This window comes from Rhipicephalus sanguineus, chromosome 10 (assembly GCF_013339695.2).
Source record: "Rhipicephalus sanguineus isolate Rsan-2018 chromosome 10, BIME_Rsan_1.4, whole genome shotgun sequence".
NCBI classification, from domain to species: domain Eukaryota; kingdom Metazoa; phylum Arthropoda; class Arachnida; order Ixodida; family Ixodidae; genus Rhipicephalus; species Rhipicephalus sanguineus.
In genome coordinates this window covers 19,353,541-19,366,167 of record NC_051185.1, presented here as the reverse complement: position 1 = coordinate 19,366,167, position 12,627 = coordinate 19,353,541, and the positions used below count along the sequence as shown (strand labels likewise).

The window sequence follows — 12,627 nt, the reverse complement described above, 5'->3', positions numbered from 1 at the left end:
AGCCCTAGTTCGTGAATAGCTATGTCCAAAGCCTGCAGCGGATGTCCGACGCAAGGATCGGCGCATGCGCAGCGGTGGCGTAAGAACGTTGTCAAGGGTACGGGCACGCTTACGCTGCCATTCGCCCCTTGCCAATTGTCCTCCAACAGCAAAACGTTTCTACTGCATCGAAGTAAAAATAGAAAAAAAGATCTTGCCGACGAAGACTACTCGGACGAAGATAAGTGTTTTGATGGCCTAAAAATCGCATCCTTTCTGGAACACTTCGTAAGAATTCAACCTCGTAGGGGGAGTCACCTGTTATCGCGTTGATCGGAGATCCGTCTCCGGAACGTGCCACACAAAGGCCGCGTGAAATCGTGTACATCCTGCCCGGCAAGAATGCCGCGGCAACCGCAGATTTAGCTTCAAACAAAACAATCGCCGTGGCTTCAGAAGAAAGATCTGTGCCGAGTGAAATTGAAATAATAAAAAAAAGGCAAGGTCATTGTGTTTCGCGGACACCGAACTTCACAAGGCAACCGCCGACACCGCCTCCTCGGCCGCTTTGTCGAGTCATCGCGAAACTTCGTGACGTGCCGCCCACTACCTCGGTTCTACGTCATACTCTCCCTCTCTCACACACAAACACACTCTCGCTATCTACTTAGTCCCTCTATACGACGTCTGAACAAGCGCGGTGCTGTCACTTCTACGTTCCGTAATAACAGAGCCCTGCCGATAAGGCTCGAGATAAGGAATGCGCCGCGAGAACAACGCCCAAGAAGGCAGACAAAAGCTGAAGTGGACAGTCGTTAGAGCAGACGACGACAAGGCAGAGAAAAGCAGAAGTGAACAGCCGTATAGCAGACGACAAGGAAAGAGTTTTCTACAGATGAATACACGTATAAAATGGGCATCAGCAGCAGGCGATTTCGCGGAAGGTACTCGAATCAACAACAGTGAAAGTACAAGGGCCTTGGCGGTAAACCGGAGTGGGCAAGCAACTGTAAGAAGACTAAGCGACAGAAAAAGAAAGATGAAAAGTGTTAGATACTAGACAGGCGAACGTGACAGACGAAACAGCAGACGTTTGAAGCAGACGACTCCTTTGTGCTTCTGTAACCCCACTCCCCACCCCCCCCCCCCCCCCCCCTCTCTCTCTGTCTGAAGCCCGAATCTGCCAGTGCTAATAGCGCCGCCACCGCCATCTTTGTTTCTTATCTGGGGGGCGAGATCTGCCGGCTCTCCTTTCCCTTTCCAACATGTAACTACTCCGCAGACCCCCCCCCCCCCACACACACACACACACACGCGCACACAGACCATATATAGTCCCTGAATTCTCATCTTCGAACTGATTTTGCTCCCAGAAGCGAAGAGACAGCAGAACTCATCGAGTCTTAAATCACACGTCAGCAGCGGTAGCTGTTCCGAAAACACTCGACGAGCATCGACGTATCTAAACTCGAAAATGATAGAAATTAAAAGAAAGAAAGAAAAGGCACAAAGGCACGCGATTTCGGCGCCACCTCTGCGGCTTGCGACATGGACACGTGGCTTCGACGAGGCCACGTCGCGTGTGCTTCCTCATCTTGACAGGTCCCGATAACTTTCGTTCAGACATGCTTGCAATGTGTATGAAGTATGGTCTTTCCTTCTCATTCTTAAAGATTGCGCTACCGTCGAGCGGGCGTTTCTGCAGCGTTCTGCTTCAAAATTCCGAGAGGACAGGCAAAACAAGAAGAAATTTCTTGCTTAAGTTTTCGTGGCGCCGCAAAATGCTTGACAGTGCGCGAGATAATATACGGAGGAATACCGCGACACACAGTTTCTTACAATGGCTACCGGAATTTGAAAAAAAAAAAAGAAAGACATATTTGCCGCAAAGTTGGACACGCACACACACTGCAAAGACACGTAGACGAAAACACGACCGACTTTACCTTCACGAATGTGTATTCTTCTTGTGTGCGTCTAATTTGACAGGAAATGTGTCCTTCTGCAAGTACTAGCTAGTCCAAGTAGTAGTTCTCTTTAAACAAATATCAAAGAGATTTAGAAAGGAGTTTGTAGCGTTTATTGTTGCTTGGGTACGTACGTCACTTTCGAAATATAACGCGCGTATATAGCTAGGAGACTAGCCTCTGACGCATGACGAGGAAGATGGTTTTTGCCTTGAAGTCTTCTTATGCGAATGCATAAAGGAGCGTGTGACTTTTGTAGAAGTAACTTGTACGTGAAGTCCGAAAACAACGAACACGCAAACACAATGTGTAGTTTTCACAATTATACACTGACCCGTTGTAAAAGAGTACCGCTGATCTATGAGCATGCATATTTGAGAGGCAACACAATACTGAAAATCGTCACATACAAGCTACTCACAGAAGCGCGGACGGACAGTTAGTACGGAGACGGCCGCGCCATACGGGACTATAATACTCGGAACTCAACCTGCCGGTTCCGTAGTTTAAAGGGGTACTGACACGAAAATTTTCCGTTATTTTTTGCGTCAAATGAAAGGCCGAGCCCTCTAGAGCTCAGAAAATGTACTGCTAAGCGCGAGTGCACCCTGAAAAAGTAATTACATTTAAGAGCTAGTTTCGGTTCCTAATACTGTACCCTGACGTCACAACATGGTATGAGCTTCTCGTCACGTGCTCGCGCAAGATATCGTGACGTTTTCGCGGCCGCTACGCACCGTGGCTCCGTTGGTGACGCACAAGCGGTCATTTTGAACGTTCTGGTGACGAACAAGCGACCATTTTGGAAGTTTTGGTACCTGAAGTCATCGCAACTAGCGAGGACTGCTGCGTGAAGTCAACAGACTTAGTACTGTAGCCTGACGTCAAGCTAGTGTCGATGTCGGTAGGTGCGCCCCGGGAAAAGTGACTGTAGTATCAAAATAAAATATGTTATCAACATTTGCTGAGCTTCACACTTGCTGAGAGCCGTCTCTGTATACAGGAGATTCGCATGGCAGAGTAAACTCACCTTAGAAAAATGGTGTCAGTAGCCCTTTAAAGAAACACGCGTGCCATCACTGCAGGAAAGCTCACGCTTAAAAAAATGAGAAGAAACGCTTTAGAGCCCTTTGTATTCCACTACGGGAAAGCGGCACGATGTCCCTGCACTACGTAAGCAATTTTTTTTAGAGAAAATGGTGCTTAGAACAAATGGTAAACGATGAAGAGTAATGAGTACTCTCCTGCGGGAGAGCCCTAAGCCATCCCGGCGCCAGTGAACAAGTAGAGCTAAAAGCCTACAGTTACTGTTCGTAAAAGAAAACACACACACACAAGAAAATATTGTGTGTTTAGAAAATTTTATTGTTTCATCAAAGACGGCTAAGATCAACAACAATTTAACATGACGTTGTCCTGCTAGAAACACGTCCTGTGTTACCTACACAGCCTACTGTGGTTATTGTGCAAACGGCGGGAACAGCGACAAGGTCTAAGAAGCGAAAACGTAGATGAATGTGTCGCTGGTTTCAGGTGAGAAAACATAAACGTCCTAGCAATCTACACGGGAGATGGCGACATCACTAGTCAGCTAAACATAATAGTTCAGTCAAAAACGACGAACTTTAATTGTCCGCTATGCATTTACTCCATGAGTGGCAATGATTAAGCTTATCCAATTGACATTCTTTTGCAGAGGCAAAAGGCTGGCGCACGGCAGCTTCGTAGCCAGGAGGCTTTAAAATATGCTGGAGTGAAAGCTCTCGCAACGCCTCACCGGCAAAAGTGAAGCCAGCGGTTGCTCACTCTTTATTTAGGAAACATGACCTCTTCGAGTGATGCCCGCATAGACTCATCAAGTTGTTTCCCTCTATTAATCTAAACGCTAGGTTGACACTAAGATAACAGGTCGCTGTTCGCGACGAAAGTAACTAATGGAGACGAGTTTTGACGGCTTCACATCCAACAAAATTTGCCAAGACTTTGATGTTTCTTGAGGAAACCAGTGACACGCAAAGACACACACACACAGAGCAGTATGTGTCCGGAAACATTTACCATATTAAACTTGTAGGTCGTGGGACGTAAACACGCCCTTTTCTTCGCCGAGCGCTATTTTGTCCTGCCCCTACTAAGGTGGCGGCCGCGGACGCCATCTTAAGGTGGGTACGGCCTTCCTGAGGCATAGTTTCCGCTCCAGAAATTATTTAAAACTCCATTGCTTCGGAAATAGATATCGTACTTACACCGAGCAACTTTTGTAGGAATATCTGCCTGAAATAGGCATCGAGAGGATAAGATAGCACGTGTTAAGACGTCACTGCAGCCATTTTGTTACAATAAATTCATGAGACCTGCCTTAATTAAGTTTTTCACTAGCATATATCTCTGGCTTACACCATAGCTATTGTATAGAGTCGTGTATGGTTTAATTCATAAGCGTTTATTATTTTTTGTACCGTTGCGGTTTCCCTGGGCTTCCTGTGAAACTTTCTGTGGATGCATTTTAGATGCGAAGTATCTTAAGGTCGAGCTCAATCCGGCGGTGGTGGTGGTGTGCGGCGTGACCACCCTTACTGCGCATGCGCATACCCTCTCCACACACCTCCTCTCCACTCACCCCCTCTCCACTTTCCCTCTCCACATACCCTCTCCCATACCCCTCTCCCCTCCCCTTTTCCACTCTTCCTCTGAAACGCGGGCTAGACATGCCGAAATTCTCTCCTGCGCAATGCCGCCATGAGCTCGAGCGCATGCGCGTCCCCTCCCCTTCTCTCTCCTCTCCTACGCTGCCCCCCTCTCGCCCGCCTGTCGACCGCGTTCCCCGCTCGCCCTGTGAGAATTAACGGCCAGGCTAGATGGAAGATACGACGCGCGTAGCGTCCCTCTTCGCGTTCCACGACGCGAGGCCGGTAGCATGCCCAACGAACGCCAACGGAACGCGATCGTGCAAGTGCTCCGGCTTCGCATCGCCTCATGGTCCCCTTTATTTGTATTTGATGGTGTAATCTGCCCTAGACATCCACGTATTTAGGATTAGGAGGTCCCCTGGCAGTTTCATAAATATGGCCCGTCCTAATGTAAAGATCACACGATCCCTTATGCATTTGCCTAATACGACTCGAATGCGAAAGCCCTATTCTTTTTTTCTTCTCCGTCGACCGTATTGACTGACTTCCCGTGTACCCCGCGAGCTTTCTGCAGACGTGGTTTTACACTGCCTCCGGGATCGGAGGCGTTGGAACCTTTTTGCACCTCAAGTGTTTTTGCAGTGCCTCCGGGATCGGCCCACCTATGACCGAACGACGATGAAATGTGATGACGTCGTGGTGACGTCAGAAAATTTGACGAGTTGTCACGTCAGGACGACGTCATATGGAGGCGTCATCACAGAATGATTCTTTGCATCATTCGTGTTGATTCCGATGCCATCGACGGTCACTTCTCGTATTTGATGATGGAGGCTTTCGCCTTAATAAATACCGCTGATTATGTTATCGTCTACACAAATAAAGTGTATAATAAACTCGAATTGACTTGACTTGACTGTCCATATGTGATACGTGACAGGGCAAGCACGCACTACGAGACGGTGACGCGACCCACCGCGAACGCCCAATATGCCTCGCATATACATGAAATCTATACTGTGCCGTCGACCGCAGGTGGTGACATGACATATGGAACCTCGGCAATGCGGAATGCGCGACCTGTTTCGATCCGTCTCAGATGCAGCAGCCGGGGCCGATCTTTCTTTTCATTGCGACAGCTGTTTGACACACATTCGTTGAACGTCTCACCAACCCCCGGTCGTCATTTCGCATTTGTTATGCCACTCTTTTTCTCCGTCGCAACTGGTCAGAATTTCCGGAGGACACATCGAACGTTGCACACTCAGTTACAACCCCCCCTCCAAAAAAACAAAAGAAAAAAAAAAGCAAGCACCCGTGAAAGACAGTCGTGCTAGCTGGTTTCCGCTTGAACCGGAAGTTATTAACGTGAAGGTTTGGGCTAGTTGGTACTCCACTGCACAAGATATTGACATCGCGGAAAATAAACTGGGGATGAAGCGAGGAGACGCAGACAAGCGCTGAACCATAAACTTTTTTTTTCTATAGCAATTATATGGACACTCTCGGCGAATTTTTGCGTCGCCGTCATGTCCCGGATATGTATTTTCTCGGCTAACGTAAATAACGCACATTAAGAGTAAAAGGTACGTCCTTACTACCTAAAACATTACGTTTGGCTGAGCAGCGATGCCACAATGCCTGACGAAATTTACCAGAGTTTCCGACCTAAAACCAGCGACACAAACATGCGTCTGTATGGAAAAGTCAGCTATCTGAAAAACTCGGGAAGTACCTGAACTCGCGAAAATGAGTTAGCGCTATTGGATGGAGCATTTATGCAAATTCTATGTGACAGGGACAACTATGGCTGTGGGCAGAGCTCGCATTTTTTCTTATGTTATAACCGACGAGCAGAGCCGGATTGCACGACTGGTATGTTGTGTTCAATGTGATAGCGAGAGTTCGCGTAAGTGAAACAGGCATTGAACGTCGTCCTTGTTCCATCAGTGATTCCAGTTGCTTAAATTAAACTCTGTATATGAAGGGCCTGATCCAAACCTTTTATTTCTATCGTAAATTCGTTTCTGCCGACAAAAATGCGCTCACTTCGATAATAAGCAGGCTGTTCGCTTGTGTTTTGCTTCATCCTAAGCTTGTCAAGTGGAAACACTCGAATAAATTCAGCCGACGCGTTGTAGGCAGGCGCGTTATTTTGATACCATAGTAACCTTTTCTTTTTTTTTCGGGACACTTCGGGAAAGCCCGAAATTTCATTAGAGCTAGTGGAGGGAAAGAACTCAAAAGAATAACAGAAAGGAAAATGGCCGCCACTTCACTTCCAATCCCGTTCTTGAAAAGGCGCACCCCTAATCTTTTGACACGCGAAGCTCTAAAAAGTGAGGGAACAGAAAAAAAAAAACAAAAAAAAAAGCAAACGCGCACCACTCCCAGGGCTATAGATGAACGCGAAGTGTGAACGCACAGCCGTATGCGTGTGCCAGAAAACAGTCACAAAAGCAGACGACAGCAGACGCGCAAGATGGCGGCGGATTGGAATGGCAAGCAGACGACAAGCAGCAAACAGCAACTATACAGCAACAGCGCAGGCTGCCGCGAAAGAAAGACAAACACGGCGGGCAGACGCACTGCAAGGGCTTCTTCAAGAGGCCTTTAAAGCAACATTGTGCTCGAAACGGCGGCGTCAGTGAAAGTGTACTTAGCGAAGAACCATAGCCAAAAGCAAATATATACAAGAGAGATGACAGCATACAGGGAGAGGGGAGAGAGTTACACACGACGGCATCGCGTCACCGCTGCAACACAGCGCCGGAAGCTTAAGGGCTCTCGATGCAGCCTGCTCGTCTGCACGACTCCGTGTGTGGGAAGCACGCGCCATTTTGCTTTGTGCATCCGCTACTGCCGCGCCGTCTGTCAGCGTCCATGGACAGGAAGCTACTAAGCCGTTACTGCGCTGTTTGTGTATAGTTGTCCCAGCTAGGGCTCACGCTACGTGAGGTAACGCACCGCGCCGCAACGAACTTTTATTCTGTCTGGCCGTTGGTTGGTCGGCCGGCGCAGCGAAACCTTTTGTCCTTTGTTGTCCGGCCAAACGGCGCGCGCGTGCGGGCAAGAAAAGCGGGTCAACTCATTACGCAAATAAAGCCGTGCCGTAACGCACAGCTTTTCCTCGAGCGTTGAACGCAATCTACTCTCGCTTCTGTCGAGAGGAAGGGTTTCCTTTCCGGGGCACACACAGGCTTGCGCGTGCGTACACGAGTCGTCTGCTCTAGAGCAGCGCTAGCAGACGACGCGCACGCGCGTCTCAAGCAAAGACTTGCACGATTGCAGACGACACGAAACGTGCGCTAGGCCTAATGAGATGCGCGACCAGAGAGGTGGCGTACTAACAATGTGTACCACGCGGTTCTCCACGCGCGAGCCCCTCGTAGACGAGTCGTCTGCTTCTAGAGCAGCGGAAGCAGACGACGGGCTCGCGCTTCTCAAGCAAAAGACGCGTGCGATTGCAGACGACACGAAACGTCCGTAGGACCTAATGAGATGCGCTACCAGAGAGGTGGCGCACTAACAATGTGTACCACGCGGTTCCCGGCCCTCTACCTTTTGTGTTGTTAAAACTGGGCTGCGCGACACCGCCTCGCGTCAACGCTTTCTCCTTTTTGCCCAGTGTTGACCTCTCCCCTTTGTTTACATCCGCGATCCTTTTGTACCGACAAAAACTCGGACCCTTCCTTCATTGGCGGCTCTGCGCAACCGAGCGGCTTCTTCAGCGAGGGCGCCATGCAGTCTCTTACAAAACGACTTGGCGTGCCGTCTTCTAGCCTCCTCTGCCGGACAAAGACCTAATTAAGACGGCCGGAAGAACGTTGTATACGCATACGGTGCACGCAGAAAGCGGCGTTGCCCGAAAGGTGTGTGCAACAGGGGGGCGATGCAGACGCTGCATATGTCATTTGTATGAAAACCAGTGTACCGCATTTTTGCGTTTATTGTCCCAGTACGCTCATTAGGAAACGCCGCAGAGAGAGCGAGGGCAAGGAGGAAGGGGGAATAGATGTATTCCACGCAGACATCTATTAAGAACGCTATTGTAAGTGCACTACTAACCACCAAAATAAATTGCACTTCGCACAGCGAAATATCTACGTTAGAGTACCGCGTTAGCTATCATCAGAACATGTACGGTCTTATTACCTTGGTATAAGAGCGGAGAGCCAACAGCCAACTTAGCCAACATAAGCCAACAGTCAGCCAACACAATAGCCAGTGCTGCACACATTCTTTATGCTAATTAATGTTCTACTGTATCTTTGTCTTGATCATAGATTTATATGGCAGTTTGTATTACCTATAGTTTACGTCGCTAGAGGTGTGTCCCCCACCCCATTTTAATTCTGCTTGGAAAATGGATTCTTGCGACGCTGATGAAAATGTTTCTGAAACCTCAGCTTCCTTCACATACGCGTACAATGCTTCGTATGATAATCACGCACGTTATAACCGCGAAAGTGCAGTATACGCCTGGCGGCATCTTGTAGCAAGGGTCCTCTACGTTGCTTAGTGTCTTTGACTTGGCCCGACTGCCGTTGGCCGCGCCGCGGGGATGTCTTTTGTTCTTGGAAAAGCGTGCGGCGTCTCCTAAACAAGCACGATGGGATGCAACAGGCCCCCCGTGGGCGGGAAATGGTGGTAACCCGCGGTGAGTGGCTAATTAGTCGAGGACGGTGTCCTTCTTTGGTTTAGGCGTTTACCTTCCTGGTTAACGAGGTAACAGAACTCCCAACGTGTCACCCGCAGTGCCTGGCCCTGAAACGATACTGAATACATAAGAGGTGTGCGAAAAAGGAAAAAAAGAAGAGTTTTTCTCATCACCTCTTTTGCAGCGCGCTTCTTTTAGCCTACGCTCGCACGTTTGTCGACAAGATACACTTACACAAGCATAACAAAAACCAGCCATCGCAAACGACCTAAAGAAAGACTTTACAATGCGTCATTTTTAAATGCAGAGCGTTCCTTGCATATGCTGGCGACCCACATATATCCACTTTCCTATTTCGACAGGTCATTGGGCTTAACAGTTATAACCGGAGTGTTCACGTACTTCCATTCTGTTTAACTATAAACCTCTTTAAATTTCATAGAATTTTTCAAACATATAGAACTCATAAGGAGGCTTAAGGATTAGGAAAGAGGTTTTACAAATTACTTCAAATTTCGCCAAAACTATCACGAACCAGGAAATAAAATCCTATAGAAATATAACCGCAGTGACTTAACTTCGCTCGAACTCATCGATAACTGGAAGCACATCGACACAGTTGCGATAAGATTCATCTCTCTACTGACCGGGATATTTGTGCCCGACAAAACGAACCAATGCATTCGGCGCAAGGAATTTACGAATCAATTCATCGCGTGCCGCACAAGACAAGTTGCACAAAAGCCACTCTACCGAATTTATAGTTCAAGCAAGATAGTATACAATGGTATGCAGTGTGACACGACAGAATGGTGCCTCGTGAAGTCCAACTACAGGGTCAAGACATCGGCGGCAGCCGAACAATATGGCGTCGGCGTCGGAGATCGTACAACGGACTACATAAATCAGCGCGAGGGGGCGATACGTACCACCCCGCCTCCAATCTGCACCTGCTGTGTGACATATGGCACAGAACCTCAGATGATTTGCATGCCGAGGGGTATGTATATGCATCTCTGTATACCTCTCTCTTCCTTTGTGTGCATGTATAAGACGTTTGTCTAGACAGACGACGTTTCGGCTTCTCCCTTTGCTCTCCGCGATTGCTTTGTTAGGCCTATAGTTTGTGATTTTTTTTGTTGTTGTTTTGTGGAACAGCCATATAGCGTTCCTAAACTTTATTCCGTCATTTCGAACCCGCCGACGCAACGTCCTTCACGGTTGAAGGTAAATTCTCGCCAGCTAGGTCACGCATTTTGTGCGAGGAAAGATGGAGAGGGGCGGGGGGGGGGGGAGGTGAGGGAAAAGATTTATGATCTGTCACCGCGTTTCGCGGCCTCGCTTATTGAATTCCCCGGTAAAAAAGTTAAAACAATGAAGTGCAGCGTCTGGGCACGACGATATCACTCTCTTGTGTGACGTCCGACGGATAAGCAGTTTGAAAAAGTCACCTTAACGGAGTTTAGCGAGTGGATCATTACTCAGCCGTGTCAGAAACTTTCCATTTTAAGCGCAAAATGAAAGGGGGGTATTAACGTTCCTGCCCTGATAAACTGATACTTTGCTCTGCTTCCTCAAGAACGCGTTGTTTGCATAATATACCTGGAACGAATAATGGTTATCTTGGTTTTTTTTTCTTTTGTGGAGGTGATGGCGGTTAAAGATACGCTTTTCGGTCGCTGTAATAGTGTTCGCCTAGCGTTCGCGAGGTTAAGGGATACCACGCACGGCCGGGTGCAGCATTCGGCTATAAAAGTTTACGGGGCGCTCGTTTCTTAGGACAGGAAAGTTTATTTAGTTATTTTCTTTTGTTTTTCATTCTGATCATTTCTTGTTGTGCGACTGCACCCGATAATCGCACGTTATCATCTATTTTCAAAGTGCCTTTGGCACCTGCAGACAACACTGGTTACTGCACCGAATTTTTCAGGTTTGTGCCAAACGTTGGAAAGTTGGTAGAACCGTTCTAGTTCTAAACTAGTTCTAAAGTTCACATGCACGACAAAAGTACGCCACAACATTGTAATGTTCCTAAGCAGTTCGTACCGAACAAATGTCTCTTGATCAAATACGGCTACCGTGAAACCTAACCGGAGCGACGAGGATAATCAGCTACACGTTAACAAAGGAATGACTACATGAGGTAAGGTGACCTGCTTGAGGCGCAGAATCGCGACTTCACATGAATATGCGAATAACAAGGTAGGGAATACCTTGTTAGAAGGAAGGCAGATTCAGATATCAAGGCAAAAATAGCCAAGACGTCACAAATAGCCAAGATTTGTGACGGCATCGTCACAGGACATCTTTGGTTGGTTAAAACAGGGCCGATCACGGAGGCAGTGCAAAACCAGCCGAAGTGCCTCCGATCCTGGAGGCAGTGCAGAACCACGTTAGGTGCAGAAAACTTTTCAGAGGGCGGCGGGGCAGCATCAACGCATCGAGTGAGAACAAAAAAAAAAAATGTATTTCGCTTTCGAGTCGTCTTAGGTGAAGGCATAAGGGACACTGTGAGTTTTTGCGCATTCGAAGCACCCCAACCAGGAATACCCAGTACCTTCCGCGGGAGTATAGAAACGATAGCAGCTTAAAACTACCTCGCTCGTTAGCATAGCGTTCCCAGCCCTGTCGCACTTCCGCTAATAAGCAAACAAGGGAGGCCGAGGGTACAGCGGTCGGGACCACACGGTCACGTGAACGCATGCTGCGTATATCACCGCCGGACTAATACCGTACGTGTGGGAAGGTGTTCGTGCCTGTCACCACCGTGGCGCCGCCCGTAGCGACCGTGCACGCCGCAAGGTGGCGTCCTTCTCGCGCTGTGTATAAACAACACGCTTATGTATACATACGCACCCACTCGCCAACTTACAGCGGGGCGCGAGAGCTCCAGCGTCTGTGCGCATTCCAGGGTTGATCGCACACGTTACAGGGGGTACGGAGGCCCGAAGAATAAAAAAAGTACACAATCCTCATTCCGATTCAACGCGTTTCGCTAACGGTCAACGCACGTGCGTGTGTGGGAACGGAAGGCGGCGTTTGTTTCAACGCTCGCCGGCAAGGGCGAACGAAGCGCTTTGAGGACAATAAACAAAACGTTGCGCTCGGTTCTTGCGAGACGCGGCGCGGCGATTAGTATGCGCGGCTTGGAACGCGGATTAGTATAGGAACGGCGACGAGTGTTCTATGTTAATCCAGCTGGCTTGCCCGAACCCCTCCATAGCTTTCAAGGGCCGCCGTGCGTGGGTAGGTTAGGCGCGCGTGTGTGCTTCAAAACGAAACGACCGCTTGTGCACACAACAAGAGTTCATCAGCTCGAGCCGGCTTCTCTCGGAAGGCGCCGCTCTCTCATCAGTTATACACATAAGTGGTATGGAAGAATGGCAGAGTT

The 12,627-nt window shown here is 48.6% G+C and overlaps 1 protein-coding gene across 2 annotated transcripts in view; it reads right to left on the bottom strand.

Moving 5' to 3' along the window:
• The window catches only part of LOC119407189 (tyrosine-protein phosphatase 99A), a 265,903-nt gene that overhangs the window by 174,046 nt on the left and 79,230 nt on the right, over nucleotides 1-12,627 (bottom strand). The window lies entirely within an intron of this gene.